The sequence below is a fragment of the Halictus rubicundus genome, chromosome 12 (genome assembly GCF_050948215.1).
Source record: "Halictus rubicundus isolate RS-2024b chromosome 12, iyHalRubi1_principal, whole genome shotgun sequence".
In the NCBI taxonomy this organism is placed as follows: domain Eukaryota; kingdom Metazoa; phylum Arthropoda; class Insecta; order Hymenoptera; family Halictidae; genus Halictus; species Halictus rubicundus.
In genome coordinates, this window is record NC_135160.1 from 11,714,220 (window position 1) to 11,737,252 (window position 23,033).

General features: G+C 42.6%; 1 protein-coding gene across 3 annotated transcripts in view; it reads right to left on the reverse strand.

Moving 5' to 3' along the window:
• LOC143359636 (uncharacterized) overlaps positions 1 to 23,033 on the reverse strand; it is a 352,730-nt gene that overhangs the window by 140,749 nt on the left and 188,948 nt on the right. The gene's annotated exons all lie outside the window — the stretch shown is intronic.

Here is a 23,033-nt window from a genome sequence, read left to right on the forward strand (position 1 = left end):
TGTCACTGTTACAAAGCAATATTCGTTAGTCGCATTTATTGCTCGGTAGACAATCGATGAAAATCGTACGACGTTTAAACAAATTCATTCTTTTCCCTTCTATAAGACGTTTCATTTTTATATGTTTCGTGCTTGGCAGGTTTAGTGTCAATCACCTTGGAAACTTGGAAATAATATATCGATGTTCTGACTTTCTTTCAATCTTTTTACCAGGTCAAATAGCGCCCACTTAATTTGATCATAAATCTATAAAATCTGCAGTCTGCTTATTAGAATCACAACGAACACAAATTCTTTTTAACACTAGGTTTACGGAGCATTAAAAGTGAGTGTTTTACATTACTTTATAAAAATAAGAAGAACGTGTCTATCCAAATTTTCAGCCATTTTTTAAAGAATATATACCTAAGGAAGTAAGTTTGTTGAGTAATTCCACGTAGATGGATCTTCACAATCTCAACAATCGTAAATTAAAAATATTAGAACCCGTCATTTCGACGGGTCCCGTAAACCTAGTGTTAAAGTTTTCGAATGTGTCGTTTTACCAATACAATAATAACCTTCTAGTTAACAGTTTCCCAAACAAAAAAAAAAAAAATGTTAAAATACTAATGGATTTTCCTGCTTTCTTCACCTCCACTCCTTATCTTCTTCATCTTTCGGTGGACGTACAGACATCGACGGTGCGTTCTTTTTTATTATAGAAAATCTCATATGAGATTTACGACAAAATGATAGAGAATACGAAACAAAGATTACGAACTAGAGAAAAAGAATAAAAAATATCGATGCTGCTTCGGTGTCACCGTGCGAAGCTGAATGGCCCCACACGCTCTTCGGTCTTAATTGCTGGCAAGACAGTCGGACGAATTTGCATAAAAATTTCGAGAGATTGAAAGGAAGCGGGGCACGGTGACAGTAAATGATCGGAAGATGGTGTCGTCTAAGCGACCCAATTACTCTTCATCCTGTGAGAAATACTCATCTCCACGGAGCCTCGTAGCCGGCCGTCGTCTCGTGAAAGAATAATTACCGGAGAATACGCTCTCGCGTTAGTCACGAAGCGGGGGTGGTCCGAAAGTAAGTGGGTCGAAGAATGCGCGTCGGTGTTGAGTCACCGGTGTAACGATCGCCGGAGCCAACGCGCGCGTCTTAATGGAAAAACGAGTGACTGTCGTTGCCGCGCTATGGTGACATGACGCTTGCCCGAAAATTCAGCCCCGTGACAGGCGCCCGTTCACCGTGAAATCGTAGCGGTATTGAATCGCGTCGAACGCTGGTCCGAAATCAAGATCTAACCGTTCGGAACCAGTACACGGTGGAACAGCTCCTATGTCCGCGTTAACAGGAAGACAAAAGTGAAAGGGACAAGACAATTTTTTCGATAATGGAACATTCGTCTCACTCATTTCTTATTCACAAAATTCACGCTTTAACATTTCCCACTGAACCAACACAGGTTAACCCCTTAACTTGTACGCTCGAGTTAATTCGAGCGCGCTAAACAGGCCAAACGGTGCACACTCGAGATCATTCGAGCGGCGTTGTATTTTATGCTGCTATAATTTCTTCACACTCGAGTATAATCGAGAATTGAAAATAACAATGTGAAACCAAAGAAAAAAAAAATCGCTTTATTGATATTTATCATTTACATGGGATTGTAAGCTATAACACTTATTTGTTCAAGAATAAAATATAGCCTTTTTCCATGGAACAAAAGCGCAGTATATCAAAAGTGATTTTTTTGAAAAAAACTGTGCGTTAACGGGTTAACACTCCCCACTGAACCAACGCCGGTTAAATGACAGATTTCGAATTTTTCTTTACTAAGCTGTTGACATTGTACAGATGCTTCTTGAAGTATTGTATATATTACGATAAAAATCGCACAAAATCTATGTAAATCTAATTTAATATTGTAATCTATGTAATTTAATTGTAATTTTCTGTGTTATTTAATATTGTTTTTTTTATATGGCAGTCACTTGGCCACTCTTAAAACTGGTAAGTTTAGTGTTAAGGAAGGATATAAATTTCTGTTTTGCTTCCGTCTCTTGCGACTGACGTGGAAAAGTTTCATTTTGCATAAAGATCCGCGGTCTAGTAATAAGGAAGTAATCCTTGGATGTGACGCCTCGTTGCTATTTGACTCCGATGAAATTGAGCAACATGAAAAATTAGCTTGCAAGGCACCGGTGACGCAATTTTGCCAGAATTTCGGCAATGCACGAGCACAGCATTCTCAACGAAGGGGAATCCTTAAACCGCGAGACCTTCGATCAGACTTTTAGGTTATTTTTTGACCTGGTCGAAGGCAGCGGGATCCTCTCCGAATCGCCGCGAGAGAACCATAAATCACAGCGTAAGAAAAGGAAGTCGCGAGAGAGAGAGAGGGAGGAGGGAAGAAGAAGGAAAGAATAACAGGGTAAGGAGAGGTGTAGATGGAGGAGCGGAGATTCATCGCGAATTCGAAGGTGAAGGACAGAGAGAAAGAGAGAGAGAGGGAGAGAGAGAGAGAGAGAGAGAGAGAGAGAGAGGAGTGGTGCTTTCTGCTGCTCTGCACCAGGAGAAAGCAAGAGCAACCCTTCTCGCGAGGCGGTCGCCTAAGTACCGGTGTATCGAGGGTACTTAAATATGTACGCATCCTCGTTGAGGCCAAGCCTCTTTTCTTGGAACGTCACGACTCGCAACCACGTGTTTCCCTTCCTCCCTTCGGCCCGGGATCGACTTGATTTCGCATTGTGATGCAAATTCGCACGCAAGAGGGATTCCTTTAAAAGCGAGCGGACCGGAGCTTCTTCCCCGTTAACCGTTCTGCTAGGATAATCGAACGCGTCCTTCGAAGAATATGATTATCCGACGCTCCCATAGATCTTGTCCGCGCTCATATCATAGTAAAAATGTGCGCGCGAAATTTAAACAGATTTTAATCATCAACGTGTTCAGCACCGTTTCGAATCGATGCTCCGGTAGTAGAAACTTCGGGGGGCTAGTCTCTCTTCCAACTTTGAACCAATTTTTCTCCTAAAAACGAGGACCTACCAAAATGTCATTAGTGGACTGCTTGATGCAGAATCAAAACTTGTACAAAACCGAAATTAAATAAGATGTATTTCCCTTATTAAGGATAATAGTTTGAAGTTATCAGACGCTATTATCTTAAAATAGTTTGAAGTTATAAAGCTATTATCAATACTTCGATAATAGTTTGGAAAATTGAGAACGATGTAACAGTATTCGTGACACGTTGACTGCCACGTCACCGATATGTGGGTGACGGAATTATTTGTCCAGGTTTTAAAATGAATTTTTACGTTAATACATTCATTGTACCAAATTTTTGGAGCAACATTTTAGAGCTTAACCAAAGTTGGAGGACTACTCAACATTTAATTTTTTTCAATTTTTATTTCATTGAATACCTTACTTTTATTTCATGGAATTTTTCAGGTTTCTAGATTGGCAGTGAAAGTGTTAATGTTCCTCTGATGTCTTCACTGCTCTGCGTTGCACGTGCCTATTTTTCCCATAAATGCATACAGACCCGCAGTCTAGCTATTAGGGTTTTCTGTATACTACAGTTTTCAGATACTCTTCCTTGTTTCTGTGACATGGATTGAATTGTTCAAAGGAAACGTGTTCGGATAGCACAGGATTCGGATGACCTCGTTCCCCGATTACTCGGATGACAATTAGAGGTCGCAAGTATTTAGAGGAGGGTTATTGACCACGGGCAGAGTTCAGCGGATCCCTTATTTGAATCTCGAGGTTGTTTTCTGTTCCGAGGGTAAGGGGAGAAGGGCAGAGGGAGAAAAGACGCGTTGGTGCGTGCTGGCTTAATATTTGAATAACGCGCGTAGGTTTGACCCGGCCGAATCAACGGCATATCGGCCCGGCCATAATCAGGCGACATTGTGCGCCGTAGATTATGGGGTAGAGAGAGCTCCGCGACACGGTCCGCCAGCCTCACGAATGCATAAGTAATGGAGTTACGAGCAGTTGCGACTCTTCCTCCCGCCGACGTCGCATCGCGGGGAACTCGCGCTTTATCGGCCGGGACCGAGTCCACCTCGCACCTGTCGACTAAATCTTACACTAGAAATCGCAAACCGAATCACCTGACTCCCCAAAACCCTAAACCAACTCGCGCGATTTACATATTTGCGGAAAAAATACGGAAACGGCCTCACACTGGGCCAAACGGCAATTCCAGCGACGAATAGTGCAAAAATTAAACGCCCTTAGAATCGGAACATTTTTTATTTATCTGCGTCCCAGGTGTCCTCGGTGATTATACTGAATTCTCGATATATGTCAACAACATCCTGCCAGCGTCAAGTATCGTCCAGGTGACATATTCGAGCTGTGTTATGTTTACCGAGCCATCTTGAGCTTCTGTGCCCCTCACGGGGTAAACCCCGTGGTAGTGGGGATAGTTCCGCGACGTTTATCATCCATGCCTTGGCGACATAGAGGAATCACTGTGTTCGTTTTACATGAGCGAAAAATATCGATGAAAACATTATGTGATGGTTGGTCAAAATGTGCTAGTGAATAAACGCACTGGTAGTCAATGATAGAGAAAGCTCAAAGATGTAGATGATAGTCTAATAAACGAGGAAGGTGAACAACCAAAAACTTCAATATTTACGTATAATCGAAAAGACATTTGGAGTTTTCCGTATTCTTAGTTTTTCACTAGAACTACCGGACCAGTCAAAATGACTAGTTCCTAATTTTTTCCTTTACAATTACTGAAACTGTAAAAATGTTTTCATCGGGAATTTTTTAACCCTTGAACTTGTACGCTCGAGTTAATTTGAGCACGCTAAACGGGCCATACTGTGCACACTCGAGATAATTCGAGCGGCGTTGTATTTTATGCTGCTATAATTTTTCACACTCGAACGTAATCGAGAATTGAAAATAACAATGTGAAAGCACAGAAAATAAATCGTTTGATTGATATTTATCGTTTACATGGGATTGTAAGCTATAACACTTATTTATTCAAGAATAAAATATAGCCTTTTTCCATGGAACAAAAGCGCAGTGTATCAAAAATTGATTTTTTTGCCGCTTTTTTTTTTAAACTGTGCGTTAAGGGGTTAATGAACCTCTTCATTGAAGCACATATTACGATAAAAGTTGTATGAAGTCTGAAGTTGGGCAGAGTCTTGTCTCTGTTACAAAAGCAATATACGTCAGTCGCATTTATTGCTCGGTAGCGCTAGTGTTAATTAGTAAAAAATAAAAGATGTACATAGTTTACACCCATTCATTTGAATTGTTCGTCTGGAATACTGTTCAGGATACTGACACCGTTCAAATCGCACACCAAAATATTTTGCTGCGTTTTCCCGATTAAGAAAGGTGATTTGGGGAATCATGAAATCATCGAATTTGGTCGGTGGTGGCGTGTGTCAGTGCTCTTCTCGCTTATCGTGTAGGTACAAGCGGCGACACAACGCTTGCTCGTCTACACGGATGCTGACCGAGAGAGCATGTCCGCGGATAAATCTCGCGGCTTTATTGCGCTCCGGCGGACTACCCGCGGTGGATCGTTCGCGCGATCGATGGATCATCGATCGGTACTCGCGAAGCCAGCGGGTGGGTGTGCGCTCGCTCACGAACGAGCCACGCGCATGCTCGTGTATATTATGTGTATCTGTTCTATCCTGCGTGTTGTCGCTGCGAGGATTCGCCGAGGACGATCGTTCGACCAGGCTATCGGCGCGTGTCCGATCCTATAATATCGATAACCGGCATTATCGTCGACCGCTCGTATCCGAGTGCCATTGCTGTACGTTATGGCAGAGGATAGAGCGGGACGATGATCCAAGAAATCACTCAGGACTAGCGTTCCCGATTTCTCAACATTTTTCGTTTCTCGAGAAATGAGAAACAAGAGTATATTTCTCGAGAATTCTCGAGATATATATTGGGAAAGTTTTACCAAACTTTTATAAAGTGAAACATTACGTTTTTGTTCCGAAATGACTTCTTAAGAAGCACGATGCGTCTAATGTAGAATCAGACAATCTACTTCTTTTTTTTTTTTTTTTTGAACAAAATCTGTAGCAGTAGAAAAATTTCTTTCATTTTGTGTGGACGTTGGCCTTATCGTACACAGAACATCCAAAAGTTGCTGAAGATTGGGTGTCCTTTTTTCAGTGGACTCAAAAATTTGGAATTCCCTTGTTAGAGGCCGGAATTTATTTTCTTCTGCCGCTAAACTCTTGACATTCTTGAAGGCTATCTGCAATTTTTAATTCTAACTGTTTTCCCAGTGATAGTTCCCCATTCTGAGAATCTGAAAGTTTTTCACTATTTTCATAAGAATCATTCTCATATTTTCGAAAAAGTCTGCTTAGAATTTGTTTTGCCATTTTGTACATATCTGCCTTGGATGTTAAATAAAAAAATGTATCTTGTGAATCTTTTTGCAGAGACTTTGGATTATGCAGATATTTTACAAGGGATACAACAATCTTGTCTCTTCTTTTCGATATTTCTTCTTCAATAACAACAAGAAACTCATTACTCAATTCAGTATTCAGTTTTTCTAGTGTTAAAGCATTATAAGACGCCATGCACGCTAGTTTGCAGTATTACGAGTGTGTCTCCTACTTTATGTTAATTAAATGTAGTTTATATAATAAAGCAGAGCTTGTTAAGCTTGGTTTATATAATAAATGTTTGTCGGTATTACTTTATTCAATATCTAGTTTTAAAATAAGAATTTAAGAGAATTTAAGAATTTATATGTTATAAAATAAATGAGATTCATAAGAATTGTCCTGGATTTAAATTTCTCGAGAAATACTGAAATTTCTCGAGAAATGAGAAATAATCAATTATAAAATTTCTCGAGAAGGAACACTACTCAGGACCGAATCAATGGGAATCTCGAGTGATCCGATACGGTATAACTCCGAAGTAAATCGTACATGTAACACGATACAGAGATTATTGTAAATCTCCTCGATATCGAGGATGATACGAAAATAGATAGACGACGCGTCGTAGCTTTTCGGGTGAAACTCTGCTCGGGTCTCGTCACGTAACAGTATCACGACCGAGGATCGCTGGGAATTTTGATCGCGACGGTGTTTGGCATTCTCGCGAGGATTCGGCTTTCGGGCTCGTGGCCGCGAATCGGCAATTTCTTTCGAAAACCGGAGCTTCGTGTCCTGGATCCTGCGAAATAAGTACTGAAGTCCTTGTTTTATTTCTACCAATTTTCCCGGAGGAGTACAGTGAATTCTCGTTAAGAGTCAGTTGGGCCGTTCTGATGACTGACTCTTAGACGAAATCCGAGGTTGTCACAGAAATACACGGGGCACGATGGAAATCTAAGAGTCACAAGTCTATGACTACTAAGCGACAGTGACAGGAAGACTGAGAAAACGTCTTCCCGCGATACAATATTGCACGTCCCCTCACCGCGGTGGTGTGGGTAGTTCCACGGACTCCAAATCGTAAGGTTGCCACTGACTCGTAACGAGAATTCACTGTAGAGTGTCGATTTCTAACGGAGAAAGAAGTCCACAGGGACCGAGGAGGAGAATCAATCGGAGGAGAAGGATTGCACGGTGCGTATGCGAGTCGCGGGCTGGTACTCGAAATCACAATAGGGCTTGTCCGCGATCAGCTCGGCTTGATAAGCCGTAAGGGATGACCGTAGACTGACAGATTATCGGACCGGCCGATCGAGATTCCTCGGCTCCCTAATGATCGGATCATCTGGCTCACCGGGCGAGGATTGAACGCGTCTAGGAGACGCATGTACGCGTCAAGCCTCCGGCCGGGAAAGGAGTAATACACGCCATCTTCCTCGTAGGTGTTTGCAAACAATGGCGGGGAATCATCCGCGGCCGATTTCGACATGCGGTTGAAACGACGCCTGTAATACGACGCGGGGCCGGTCAGGGTGTGCCGCAAATCGGCGTATATACATACATGTACGTGTCCGGGACACGAGCAAAAAAGAGAACCCACGGGGCTGAACGCATCGAGGATCCTCTTCTCCGATGCACCGTGTCTATTGCGCTCCGCTCGGCGCAACTCGACTGCATCCACAGCTCGACCACGTGCGCCGAACGAAACCTTACGCGCGGAACGTTTCCACGCGATCGAATCGCACGAGAATGGACACCGGAGAACCGTTTCAATTTTGTGGTGATAAATTAAAATTTATTATTACATTTTGTGGCACGTTGGTTCGGCAAACGGATGAAATTATAAATAAGTTGACCATTCGAATCGTACCGCTGTTGGCAACGCGATCGGGACGCGGAAAGTGGCCCCTACTGACCTGCTGACGCGTGCCTGCTGGCGGGTTGCCATACTTCGGGCAGACTTTTCGTCGCGAACACCTCGTAAACAAAGCCTCCGTTGTAATTTCGTCGCGCGCGTGACTTTCGTTTTATTCCGGCATTTGGAACACCACCGGGCCCTCCTTTTGTCGACGGAAAACGCAATCGCTTGTTCTAGAATCGATACCAAGTGAACACTATGATTTTATGCATTTATAACGGAAACGGACCGGTCAAAATATAAAGACATTACAAGAATTCAATTGTAATTGGAAATGCATATTCGTGGGGTTACCATACGGATATCATGCGGTTCTTTATGCAAAATAAAAATTGTCTGCGTCGATTACAAGACATAGAAACCAAGTGGAACGTTATTTCTTCACTTGCTAATTTTAACAGATGGGAAACAGTATACGGACATTTGAAGTTTTGAAAATTTTCCTGCAATTTCAAATTTTACCTACTCAGTTTTCCTATAAATGCATCCCCAGTCTAAAGATTCCCAGTCTAGTGATTACAGATACAGGAAGGCTTCAATTCTTGAAAATTCTCTCTGCGGCAGCCATCTTGTGACGTCATACTTGCTTCAGAAAGCGAGTTTTCCGCCGAATATTACAAATTACTCCACGATGGGGTAGAAATTCGCAATTTGGGCTCCATACAGACGTAGATTGGACTTTTAGGAAACACAAGTGACCACTTTTAAACTGCTCATTGCAATATTGAAGCGTCAATTTGTCAATATCCTGACCCTTGCAAGTTCATATACGTATATTACAGAGAGATTCTCTTAATTTCGAAAGATTTAGTGTTCGTATCGAAGAAAAGGCTCTGGACAGACGCAGCAAAGACATATACAAAGACATATGCAAAGATTTACTTATTTAAGACGTAAAATGTCTAGATAAATTTCCTCGGTGAAAGATCTTCTACAATTGAACGAACGATTTCCGCGCGCTTTTCTCGTGGGACCAATGGGAATTCGGGAAACGAGCGCGGCTCGATTAATGGCGGCGAGGCGGTGGCGCTTTCGGTCGATTGTAGACAGGACCTTGTTCCGCTGAAGAATACGGCCCTCGGGAATGCCGAAGGTTCCGGTTCTGATTCATTGTCGCGTCATATATCTAGACGCCGGTGCCTCCGTCTGCGGTGCGTGGGCCGGGCTCGCACGCATACGCGTGCAACTTTGCCGATACATATTCGCCCGTGCGAGAAACAGACAGGAACAGGAGAGAAGAGATACACCGTGTGACGAAACGATAGCACGCATCAAGATTCACATGATCTTCACTTATTTTTACCTTGCAACTGACGCGTTTCTTTCTATATACTATTTCGGGATACGTTTCACAACATGCACAGTGATTTCTCTATATATGTCGCCGAGGCCTGGATGATAAACGTCGCGGAATTATCCCCACTACGGCGGTGTATACTCCGCGAGGGGTTGGACACCGAGGAGTGTAAACATAACACGGCTCTGGTAGGTGTCCTGCACGATACAAGACGCTGGCAGGACCCGTGTTGTTGACATGTATCGAGAAGTCACAGTAGTAGTCATATTAAATTTGATTTTGCTAGACTGTTCGTTTTAGCAACAGTGTGATACAAAATTTACGAAAATTAGAATTTGTAAAATTTTGACGAATATTCTGGACAACTATGCACACAGGCATGCTGGACTGTTCGTTTTAGCAACAGTGTGATACAAAATTTACGAAAATTAGAATTTGTCACATTTTGATGAATATTCTGGACAACTATGCACACAGGCATGCTGGACTGTTCGTTTTATCGACAGGGTGCTACAAAATTTACGAAAATTAGAATTTGTCAAATTTTGACGAATATTCTGGACAACTATGCACACAGGCATGCTGGACTGTTCGTTTTAGCAACAGCGTGCTACGAAATTTACAAAAATTAGAATTTGTAAAATTTTGAAGAACATTCTGGACAACTATGCACACAGGTATGCTGGAGTGTTCGGTTTAGCAACAGCGTGCTACGAAATTTACAAAAATTAGAATTTGTAAAATTTTGAAGAACATTCTGGACAACTATGCACACAGGCATGCTAAACAGAGAGGCATACAGGCATGCTATGTTCGTTTTATCGACAGCGTGCTACAAAATTTACGAAAATTAGAATTTGTCAACTTTGTCGAATATTCTGGACAACCGTGCACACAGGCATGCCAAAAACTAGTGGTACAACATGGAGAACGTATTTTTGCCACAGTTTCTGCTAGGAAGGTTTAAAAATTGCGGAATGGCGATGTTTTCGTGACACGGCGTATGTGTCGAGGGAAAGAAAGGGAGACACAGAAGGGACGAAGCGACGCCGCGCCGGGAGAAGTAACGAGCATGCCTATCCGCGCCATTCATATTTCCTGGAACACAAGCCTGCCCGAGCCGGAACGAGCGGGTCATTTCATTTAACGCGTTACGACCGATACGTTATCGTTCCTCTTCCACCGTGGCTCCTCTTTTTATTCTCGTTCTTCCTCGTCCTCTCGCTCGGGTCTCTTCTGCCGCGGCGAATTCGCCAGTCTCTCGATCCTTTTGTCAGCTTTCTCTTCCTCCTCGGCCCTTCTTTCGCTCTCTCTTTCGATCCTCCCGGTTACCTTCTCGCCGATCGTACCCGGCCACTCCTCGATCGTGCGGTGAATTATCTTATCGACGCCGGAGTCGAGCTTTTCGGTCGACACGAGCTTCGAACCTGCACGATAGCGACTCGGGCCGGGCCGGGCCTCTTCGGCTACGTAAAACTACAGGATCACGCGTTGCAAGTGATTTCCTAACTGCCATTTCGAAGAAGAACGTAACATAGTGTTCGAGCACTGGAGGACTCGAATTGGTAAGGGACACACGATCTTTGTTGGAAGAACCAGAGCAGTATTCTTACCGAAACCCTTTCAACGTTAGGTTTACGGAGCGCTGAACTGGTTGGTATTATTTTATAAAAATATCAAGAATATATTCCGGCCAGATTTTTGGCAGCTTCTACCATAATATACGTTCCAAGGAATAAATGTGTTAAATAGCCAGAGGTATTCTTACCGGAACCCTTTTAACACTAGGTTTAGGCAGAATTAAAAGCGGCCAGTTTGGATTGTTTTATAAAAATATCAAAAATATATTCAACCCAGATTTTTGGCAGCTTCTACCATAATATACGTTCCAAGGAATAAATGTGTTAAATACCCAGAGGTATTCTTACCGGAACCCTTTTAACACTAGGTTTAGGCAGAATTAAAAGCGGCCAGTTTGGAATGTTTATAAAAATATCAAAAATATATTCCAGCCAGATTTTTAGCAGCTTCTACCATAATATACGTTCCAAGGAATAAATGTGTTAAATATCCAGAGGTATTCTTACCGGATCCCTTTTAACACTAGGTTTAGGCAGAATTAAAAGCGACCAGTTTGGATTGTTTTATAAAAATATCAAAAATATATTCAACCCAGATTTTTGGCAGCTTCTACCATAATATACGTTCCAAGGAATAAATGTGTTAAATAGCCAGAGGTATTCTTACCGGAACCCTTTTAACACTAGGTTTAGGCAGAATTAAAAGCGACCAGTTTGGATTGTTTTATAAAAATATCAAAAATATATTCCAGCCAGATTTTTAGCAGCTTCTACCATAACATACGTTCCAAGGAATAAATGTGTTAAATACCCAGAGGTATTCTTACCGGAACCCTTTTAACACTAGGTTTAGACAGAATTAAAAGCGACCAGTTTGGATTGTTTTATAATAATATCAAAAATATATTCAACCCAGATTTTTGGCAGCTTCTACCATAATATACGTTCCAAGGAATAAATGTGTTAAATACCCAGAGGTATTCTTACCGGAACCCTTTTAACACTAGGTTTAGGCAGAATTAAAAGCGGCCAGTTTGGAATGTTTATAAAAATATCAAAAATATATTCCAGCCAGATTTTTAGCAGCTTCTACCATAATATACGTTCCAAGGAATAAATGTGTTAAATACCCAGAGGTATTCTTACCGGAACCCTTTTAACACTAGGTTTAGACAGAATTAAAAGCGACCAGTTTGGATTGTTTTATAATAATATCAAAAATATATTCAACCCAGATTTTTGGCAGCTTCTACCATAATATACGTTCCAAGGAATAAATGTGTTAAATACCCAGAGGTATTCTTACCGGAACCCTTTTAACACTAGGTTTAGGCAGAATTAAAAGCGGCCAGTTTGGAATGTTTATAAAAATATCAAAAATATATTCCAGCCAGATTTTTAGCAGCTTCTACCATAATATACGTTCCAAGGAATAAATGTGTTAAATACCCAGAGGTATTCTGACCGGAACCCTTTGAACACTAGGTTTACGGTGCACTAAACTAGTTTGGATTATTTTATAAAAATATCAAGAATAATATTCAGCCAGATTTTCAGCAGCTTCTACCAATATATTTTTTTCCAAGGAATAAATGTGTTAAATGAATTTCCTATAAATGCATTTTTACAATCACAATACAGTGAATTCTCGATACATGTCACAGCGACGTATATCGTTCAGGAGACATACTCGTGCCGTGTTATGTTTACTCGAGGATCTCTAGAGCTTCGGGGTCCCTCACGGAGTGTACCCCGCGGTGGTGGGGATAATTCCGCGACGGTTATCATCGAGGCCTCGGCGACATATACAGAGAAATCACTGTAATTGTAAATTAAAGACTGTAGAACCCGTCATTTAATTTATAAAGAACTAAACGTTAATCCCGCCAAGCATTACAAATCACTGAAACGTTGAAATAAAATTGACAAGGCGGTATTTCCATCGATTTTGTGCGATCTTCATTACTAGACTGCGGATCTTCATGCGAAATAAAATTCTGATACGTCAATCGCAATCTATAGAAGCTAAGTAAAAATTTATTTTGCTCGCTAATAAGTTTCATATGTTCAACATGGCGTTGTCGAACTTCTTTAATCTTTTTGCCGTTTCAAAACACGCCCGCCCACTTTCGCGATAAATGCACAAAATCCTATTCGTTGCCGTACGTGCTCGAAAAAGGAGAATTGACTCATTTCCCGTGGAAGGATCTTCGCAATAATTACGAAATGAGAGATCCGAAACCGGTCATCTGGCCGGCGATAGTGGGATTCAGCGTTAAACGAAATGTATCCGGGTGCTTCCTCTCGATCTCGTGAGCGTTAGGAGTGGGGCCCCGGAGAACTCGTGTTCGATCCGGAGTAAAAGTCGATAGAGAAATTATGCCTCGATATTCTCGCGCGGAATCGGCTCCCGGAGGATTGCAAATTAGAGGTTCGCGGAACGACTTCAGCAGGATTTCAAGAAGCAGCAACCTCGGAAGTCGAAGCTTTTCCGCGATAAAAAGTATCGCGCACGGACTACCATCGAAGTAAGTCTCCGGCCACGCCCAGCTCTTCGCTTCTAATTAGAAGAGCAACGTTTCCCATGGAGACTCGCCGTGGCCGGCAACGGTTATCGTCGCATGTAAATGGAGGAATATCCTATAAACGAGAGCGACATAGCGCGCGGTCTTCAGCTTCTAAGACCCTCTCGGCTCTCCGATCTAATCCGCTCGGATCGAATTAGAACCGACGAAGACTTCATTCTACGTTTCCGGCGCGGTTGCCACTAAAGGAATATACAGAGAGAGAGAGGAGAGATAGAGAGGGGGATCTACGGGGCTAGTATCTCGTCAATTAGCGTAATTCGAATTAAGCATGTCCCGCGGTGCGATCGAGGATCTCGATCGACCGTATCGGGGTGGGAGAGCCGAGTCAGCAACCACCGGCGACTAGATCGGTGCTAATACGCTCTTGGGCAACCGTACGATCGAGATATCGATCGATTCTATCGGGTCCGAGGCACGCCGAGCCGAGTCTGCACCCGCGGCTGAAATCGATGGCATTCATCGCGTAACGAGCCACTTACCGCAAATCAAACTAATAGCCAATAAACTACCGCCGTCTAAAATCGTCGCCGATCCATCCGGATTCTTCGATCGACCTTCTTAGCGCCTCGATCGCTCGCGAGACGCATCAGTCATTCGCGTTCGGTCTGTTAGGCTGTACGATCGCTTTCTTTATCGGCGCGCGATTAGATATCACTTTTTCCAGTTCCTCCTCCGTTATCATTTTCTTTTTTAAATCACGACGTAACCGGGAGAAGTAGCAACTTCTTATATCTTGTTAGGGTAAAGCGTTTTGTTAATACTTTTATCGGTGGCCAGCTGGGTACCTCTGATTTGTTCTTGAAAATTTATTCGATGCTGCCACATAGGAATAGTGCTATTGCTACTACTTTCGATGATTAACTATGTAGGTTGATTTACGGCACATTAACACGTTCGATGGTACGCGATGTGGGTATATTCTTTGACGAGATTTACTAAATTAATTTTTATTGTGCTACTCTTGAGCAGATTAAGTTGAATCGGTGTACGAAGGATGTAGAACGCTTGAAGGCTTGAAATGTATGATATACATTTTGTTTTTCCAATTTTGGTCTCACGGATTGAAACATTGAAATTCTTTTGCTTTCGTGGAAGATTTTTAGTGACCTCCACTAACAATGTGTTGACACTAGGTTCACGGATCGCTAAAAGTGCACTCCTGCTTCAAGCAAGTTTTACATTACTTTCTAAAAATCACGAGTTTCAATACCGCGTGACTATCCAAATTCCTAGCCATTCTTAAACAACATACCACCAAAGAAATTTTAAATAATTCCCCATGGATAAAAATGTTAGAACGCGCCCGGTAAACCCAGTGTTCAAGCAGGTACCCAGGTGCCCAAATGTTTACATACGGGTTAACTCCCCGGGAGCTAACGGGTGTACTGAAAAATCATGACCGTAACAAACCACCCAATTTCCGATGGTTTCTGTTTCGAAAATTCTTCTCGGTTCGCGGCCGTGGATGTTCGAGGCGGTTCGAGCGCGCATTATGCGTCCGCGGGGCATATATCGGGGAAACACGCGGCGCGATTACGAGCCGCGGAGATTCACACGAAACCTGTGGGAGAGACCGGGGAATTGAATTATGGGAGCACGCCCGGTGAAGATGCTATCTGACGCGGCTCCGCAGCTCCGCGGCGAAAGAATCGCCTATGATGCGGCGTTTTCTAACGGGCTCGCCGGCCAATTACCTTCGAGACGCCCTTTGTATCGGTGGGCCTGCCGTGTGCGTTACCCGGACCACCGTCTGTCGAGCTGCTGCACCGGAGACGAATGCGATCGCGAGAGAAACCGATCAAATTGCTCGGAAACCCTTCCTTGAAACGCGACGACGACGCTCGGATACCGATATCTCGATCCCGCTTCTTCGAATCGGTTCCCCTACCATTTTGCACCGAACTCAGAATAATCACTTCCCATTAGATCTCTACATTCGTATATAATCGTAAATCGTAACGTCAGGTGTACGCACAAGTTGTAGTTTTGATCGTTCACGCATTACGATTCACAATTATGATGGCTATAATCTTCTACGTTTTTGCGCAATTGCGAAACACACTTCAGTCCCTAAAATGGAGCGCAGAAAGCCGTAGTTACTTGCGGATTTTGAATTATATGTAACAAGAAAGTGTCCACTCGAATACGTTCCAATAAAATTTTCTACAAATATTCATATTATGGTACGAATTGCAGCTGTTAGCATATTTTCAGTTCTTTAAACAACTCGGAACATATTCAGTTGGGTAAAAGAGAAACGCTAAAACAATATTGGAAACGTCCTTGTGTTTTTTAAATCGATTGATATATATATAACATGTTATAAATTTGTTTTTTGCTGTAACCCACCACAATGTAAATATTAACTGTAACCTTCTCTTTTATATTCAATTGTAATCGATGTGGTCGCTAATGACCTACCTGTTAATGCGACCACTTTAAAATAAACGATATATAATAATAGCAATAATAACAACTATTGAAATTCCAATGATTCTGGAGAGATTTGTAGTTAGAGAAATGAGATCAAACCGAAAAAATCCGCGGTCGTAATTTTCGAGATGTGAAATAATTTCGTAAATAATTTCGACAATGAGGAACGTAATCATTTCGACAATGTATAATAGAAAGAGTCTCGATACCTTCGTCAACGAAACTCTGCACATCGGGGGTTGTACGTCTCCAGCATACTGTCTCGTTTATGTGTATGTAGCATCGTTTTATCGTGCTTTAAAAAATTCCCAGCTACTCTCCAACGTTTCTGTCTTTTGTTGCCATCGATTAAATGAATTCTTTCAAACAAAGCAAGAGGTGAACGAAACCCCTGCACATTTACACAAGAATCGTGCATCGTCTGCAGACTGGGACGTTCAAGTCTTTTCACGGCGTTTCAAAAATCTGAAAAAATTCTCAGACACTCTTCAATCCTTCTTGCACATCGTCCAATAATTTTTGTTACTCAGTCACCTTAAATCGGTTAAACAAAGCGAAAGATGAGCGATCAGAAATGCACCAAAAAATTGAAATTACAACCGTTGAACGATCAACCCTGATTAATCCTCAATAATTTCGTTCCTCACGTTTGGCGCCTGGCGACTCTAATTAAGACGTATCGGTGATCCGCGAGGATAAATGGCGCTCGCGGCGTTCCCCGCGGCCGTCCCGCGAAAGAATGTTTCATCGACGCTGATTAAACGCTACCGGGCCTCGAGATCGCGAATCCCCATTAAGCTCCGCGCGGTTATGCTCGCCGCGATCGTTGGATCGCATGCGACGCGTCGTCGCACGGTTTCGAACCAGATACGCGTATCGAGCAGCGTCGGCGAGTGTCGCGTGCGATCAAAAATCGCGTCTAATAACCGCACGCGTAATTGAGACCGCGTTTTACGAGAGTTGACCCGGCGGGACCGCGCTTATGACCGAGCGAACCCGCGGATGGACAGCGCGCGGTATAATTGACAATTAGTTCTGGACGATACTCGCAGCGAAATCGTCGATTTCCCATTGACACGGTCGACACGCGAAGCCGCCGCTTTAAACGAGCTTCTTGCTCGTTTCGCCGCGAGAGAGGAAAATAAAACAGGCTGGACCGACGGCGACGGTGTTCGTGAAGGAATGCCGATGGCGGCGGACGCTCCGGGACCATCCACCATTTCAACCCTTCTGTCGATTCCCGAAATTTCCGAACGCTTTCCCTGACACCGCCACACTTCGTCGTCGCCTCCGAAACGGCAGACCAGGGTTTCCCAAACTTTTCCTCCAGTGGGACACCTCGCAAACCCGGAAATTTCAACGGAACGCTTAATTCTGTAGGTTGGGTAATTCCTAGCAGTAAAAATTTTGAAATATTCTATCAAAACACATGATTTATTCGGTAATTATTTTTAAATACAAACCTATAATATTGGGTTGTTCGGAAAGAGTAATTTCGTTTTCAAAATCGCAAAATCATTGTATATCTCGACAGCCGACGTTTCGGACGCCATTTCGTGCCTCGTAGTGCTTCATAACCTTTCGAGCACTTTTTGTCGTCGTATCAAATATGGAAAATCAAAGTGAGCATGCATTTCCGTCAGATTTTGCTGTTTTATTTATCGATAAATTTTTCATCTACTTTACGCATGCTTTTGTTACCACAAGCGTAAGAATACAGTGCAAGTACGGAAAAAGTTGTGTGCTTGTTACGGAGAGTTTACTTGAACACTCTTCAAGCAGTTTTCATTTCAAATGAGGGCGTCAAAAGTCATAACTCAAGTATAACGCAATTTTCGACTAATAAAAAATGGGAATTCTACGAGCATGGGATCTCCAAGTTGCCGAGAAGATGGCAAAGGGTCGTAGAACAAAATGGTCGCTGCATCACCGAATAAAACTTCGAAATAGTGACAAATTCTCTTTCGTTTTCCCGTTAAAAACCGAAGAAACTTTCCGAACAACCCAATATAATATAAGCACACAACTGTGAGTAAAGACTTGACTTTGATGATGTGGAGCCCTCGAATATCTTCTTGATATCAAGCCCCTTTCCAAATTGTCGCGGAACATAGTTTGGGAATAAAGTTACTACTTTCCACAAAATTAACCCGTTCCTAAAATGAACCCTCGGAGCCATCGATTCTAGACTCACAATGTCCCCTCAGATGGGCCATCCGTGTGCAAAGAGTTAAAGCACCCAAATGTATCGAATCGAATAAAGATTTATGAGAGTACTACGGAACGTCTCCGTTCATTAATGAATGTAGAATGTAGACTGCGGCACCGAATCGATTAAAGGCGTATCAACCTGTTTGCAAGGGAAATCGAGGATGGCATGTGGCTGACGGTGATTCGCGGTCATTCGGTCTCCGAACGATCTATGACAGATGTCCGACTTCGATTTCAACAAGCTTTCGCTCGATGATAGTACGCGAGAGCTCGTAATGGCGTATACGTAAATGTACTTTCTCTATAGTCTCGATGTACCATGAGTATGAAGAACTAGAACTTGTACACACGGTGCTCCGACACGGAAAAATTGAAAGTAGGCACCCGGGGGGCCGGGGATAGGGTACAGTGAAATAGAGCGTTGTCTCGATTTTCAATGTCACCAGGCCACTTTGGACTAGTTTGCTGGGCTCATCCTCGTGACCCGACTCGTTAATTCCTCGTTTAACCCGAACCTTCCCCCGGGGTCGGGGATCTTTGACACCGACGACGATCGTGCTCGAACAAGGGGCACGAGCGACGGCCCCGTTGAATGTCGACGTCGTTAAGACCTCGTTTTCACCGCGATACCGACCCCGCAACGACCATTCGCGTCCTCCATTTCCGCTATCACTATAGTATTAAGCTCTAAGAACGCTCTTACGACGCACCGATCCTCTTTATTCCCTTTTCTTCTGGCAACAATGAGCAGCTGCAACGTCAACTTTGACCCTCTTGCGTCCCCCGGGTCTGACGAGAGATTCGCCTGTCTTCTCGGTAACGAGATGTTTCATTTGTTGCTAACTTTAGTGGCAAGGTGTACAGGGTGTATAAAAATTACATGTCACGACCACCATAGCATGATTCTACAGCGATTCTACACCGTAAAATTCACCTTGAGTGACGAGTACTATACGATGCGATAAAAGAAAATTTTTCGACACTTTGACCTTGATTTCCAAGGTCACGGTGAATTTTGCGGTGCATTTTTTGAACACATTTCCACCGATCCAGAGGTGTAGAATCACGCTATGGTGGTCGTGATATATAATTTTTGTACACCCTGTACATCTTTACCATAATGGATATCTTTAACACTAGGTTTGCGGGGCGCTAAATATGCCTATTCTACATTACTTTATAAAAATAACGAGAATGTGTCTATCCAAATTTCTAGCCATTTCTTTTACGATATATACCTAGGAAAATAAATTTGTTGAATAATTTCTCATTTGGGCATCTTTACAATTTCGATATCGATGTTTTTAGCAATTTATTTTACGATATATTCCCAGAGAAATAAATTTTTTGAATAATTTCTCATTGCATTTCTCGTACATCTTTACAATTTCGATATTTTTACCCATTTCTTTTACAATATATTCCCGGAGAAATAAATTTGTTGAATAATCTCTCATTCGTGCATCTTTACAATTTCGATATCGATATTTTTAGCCATTTCTTTTACGATATATTCCCGGAAAAATAAATTTGTTGAATAATCTCTCATTCGTGTATCCTTACAATTTCGATATCGATATTTTTAGCCATTTCTTTTACGATATATTCCCGGAAAAATACATTTGTTGAATAATCTCTCATTCGTGCATCTTTACAATTTCGATATCGATATTTTTACCCATTTCTTTTACAATATATTTCAGAAGAAATAAATTTGTTGAATAATGATTTCGATTCGTCATTTTGTCGGGTCCTGTAAACCCCGTTAATTAACCCTGCACAATAATGCACGTCTTCTTTAACGCTGCCATGTTTTCCGGGCGTTTTACCTCGGAGCCAATCTTATCTTCGCTTTTCTATGATACTTGATATTTCCAAGATTGTGCAACGTTTGTTTACTCTGATATAAAGTATAAATAATCCACGAACTAGATGGGGTAAACACAACTGAACGGATCTGAAACTGCTATTTCGAAGCATACCAATGAGAAGATGTTTCTGTGCTTCGACAATGGATCGTTCATTTTCATAAATCTTTATTTTATTTGCATCTGATCCGGTTATGAAACACGAGTTTAAAGGGCCTGTCCATTCAAATGATTTGTTCGCAGATTAGAACTACCGAGTCCGTCGAAATGGCGGATTTCAGAAATTTCGAAATTTGTGAGTATACTTTTGTATTCAAGTATATGTCATCATAAAAGCCTGCGAAATCTGAATAAATTCCATCTTGTTATAAAGTTATATACATCAGAGTCGCTTAGAGCTCGGTAGTTCTAGTGTTAACCAGTTAAGCGAGTTTGACGTGTATACACGTCAATCCGAAACTCTATTGCGGTGCGGTTAACGTTAACGAATTCTTAATTTCTTATCGAATAAAAATGTAATTCTTTCTCATTTAGCTGTACAAAGGCTTTGGCTTTTATAACAGCCGCATTTGGCCTGCGTTCGACGTGTATATTCGTCATTGCTTGACTTTAATTCCGCGAGGGATTTTTTAAATTAAATTCCACAGTGAGGCTGTTAACACTTCGACTGCCAAACTAGAAACCTCAAAAATTCCATAAAATCAAAGTAAGTTATTTAACGCACAGTTTTTTTTTTAAATCGGCCAAAACAATCAATTTTTGATATACTGCGCTTTTGTTCCATGGGAAAAGGCTATATTTTATTCTTGAATAAATACGTGTTATAGCGTACAATCCCATGTAAATGATAAATATCAATAAAACGATTTTTTTTTCTTTGCTTTCACATTGTTATTTTCAATTCTCGATTATATTCGAGTGTGAAAAATTACAGCAGCATAAAATACAACGCGCTCGAATTAACTCGAGCGTACAAGTTACGGGGTTAATGAAATAAAAAATGAAAAAATTTAAATGTACGATACAGAGTAGTCCTCCAACTTTCTGGAACTTTACAGATCCTAATCAAATTTGGTACGATGGATATGCCAACGTAAAAATTCATTTCGAAAACCTGGACAATTAATTCCGTCACCCACGTATGGTTGACATGGCAGCGAACGTGTTGATTCGCCTGGTTCGCGGAGGGTTAAAACGATTCGACTAAAACGAGCCCAGGAGCGCTCCAATTTGATTCCTGAAAAAGAAGTACCGTGCGGGAATTCGTTTGCTCGGGAAACGTTTGGCGCAGGTGTCTGCGTGATCCTGAGGGAACCGGTTGAATCGTCGGCGAGCAGAGTCGGACAGGTGACGCGCGCGGTCGGCGTGTCCCGTCGAGTAAATGGAGGACGCGTGATTCGCGGAACGAAAGTCAGTTCTAAACGAAAGTGGAGGCAAAAGGGCCTCCTCTCCCGAGGCGAGCGTGTCGCGTAATGGCGGAACGCGAACGCGAGGCCGAGTGACCGACTGCCCGTGGAATCCCACTCGGAGCTGGGAAAAAGAGAAAACGCGGGCCTTATCGAACGTCCTAAATCTGACTATAATTGGGGACGGGTGCATGACATTCCGGCGGATCGATCGCCGATTCGCGTTCGATTGAAACGATCTCGGGAGAGATCGTCGCGGAAAGACGAACAACTTTAACGAGCGCCGGGTACATGTACCCGTGGTCTCCGCTCTTCCTATTGTTGTCTCTCGAATAATTGCAAAACGAACGGGCCCAGCACGCTTCCTGGACCGTTTAACGAGAGCCGCGAGCGGCTCGGGAATTAGAGTCGAAGAAAGAAAATTACCCGCGCGAATTTAATTGCGATCATTACCGGGCCGCGGTTAACGATCCCGCCGCGCCGCGGGTGCACGAAGAAGCGAGCGCGAGCGAAATGCTTTCTTTTTCTCTAGCGTCGCGTCGACGCGTTTCTGCCTCGCCGCTGACGACGATTCGCGGGCGAAATCTTTTCTATAAATATCCGATCAGGATTGGGTAATCGTAAAAGAGACTTCTCCACTTCTCTTCTGTCGTCCGTCGACCAACGATTTCTAATCCCGTGGTCGCGCCCCGGGCGAAAATCTGTTTGGTCGGCGAAAACGCCGGTGTAAACAGCACTTAACGCGTCGCGAGTTTCTCCAGGAGTGTTTGCACATTCTCACAAAGCGCGGATACAGTGTCGCTGCTTCCTTCATTATTCGTGAGGCTACGTGGGAAAGCGGAAAGTCGGTGCAACCACGACTGAAATAATATTGAAACGCGACGAAAGCGGGGAACAGGGTGCCACGCGGTGAGAACCGAGGAAAAAACTATCGCGTTTAGGCGAGCCCGGGTCTTGCACTCTAGCGGGAGGATATAAATCGCTCCTGGAGACGCACAGAGCAGCATTTGCCTCGAAAAGCTGGCCAAAATAGGATTTTTCAAATATTGCGTAAGGTGAACAATTTTGGTTTTCTGAGCTATTGGAATATATAGTTTATAGTTCACTTTAATTTAATTAGTATCAATTTAGTATGGTTTAGGCTCAGTTTAGTATAGATTGTTATTATTTACTAGATTTTATTACAATTTATTGTGACATCACGGAGTCTGCTATAACAAGTATGTATCATCTTTCGAAATTTGATAAGCTCTTTCGAGTACTAATACTGCAAGTGCTGGGAAGTGATTGTATAATAAAAGTTAGTATTGGACTGCGGATCTTTATGC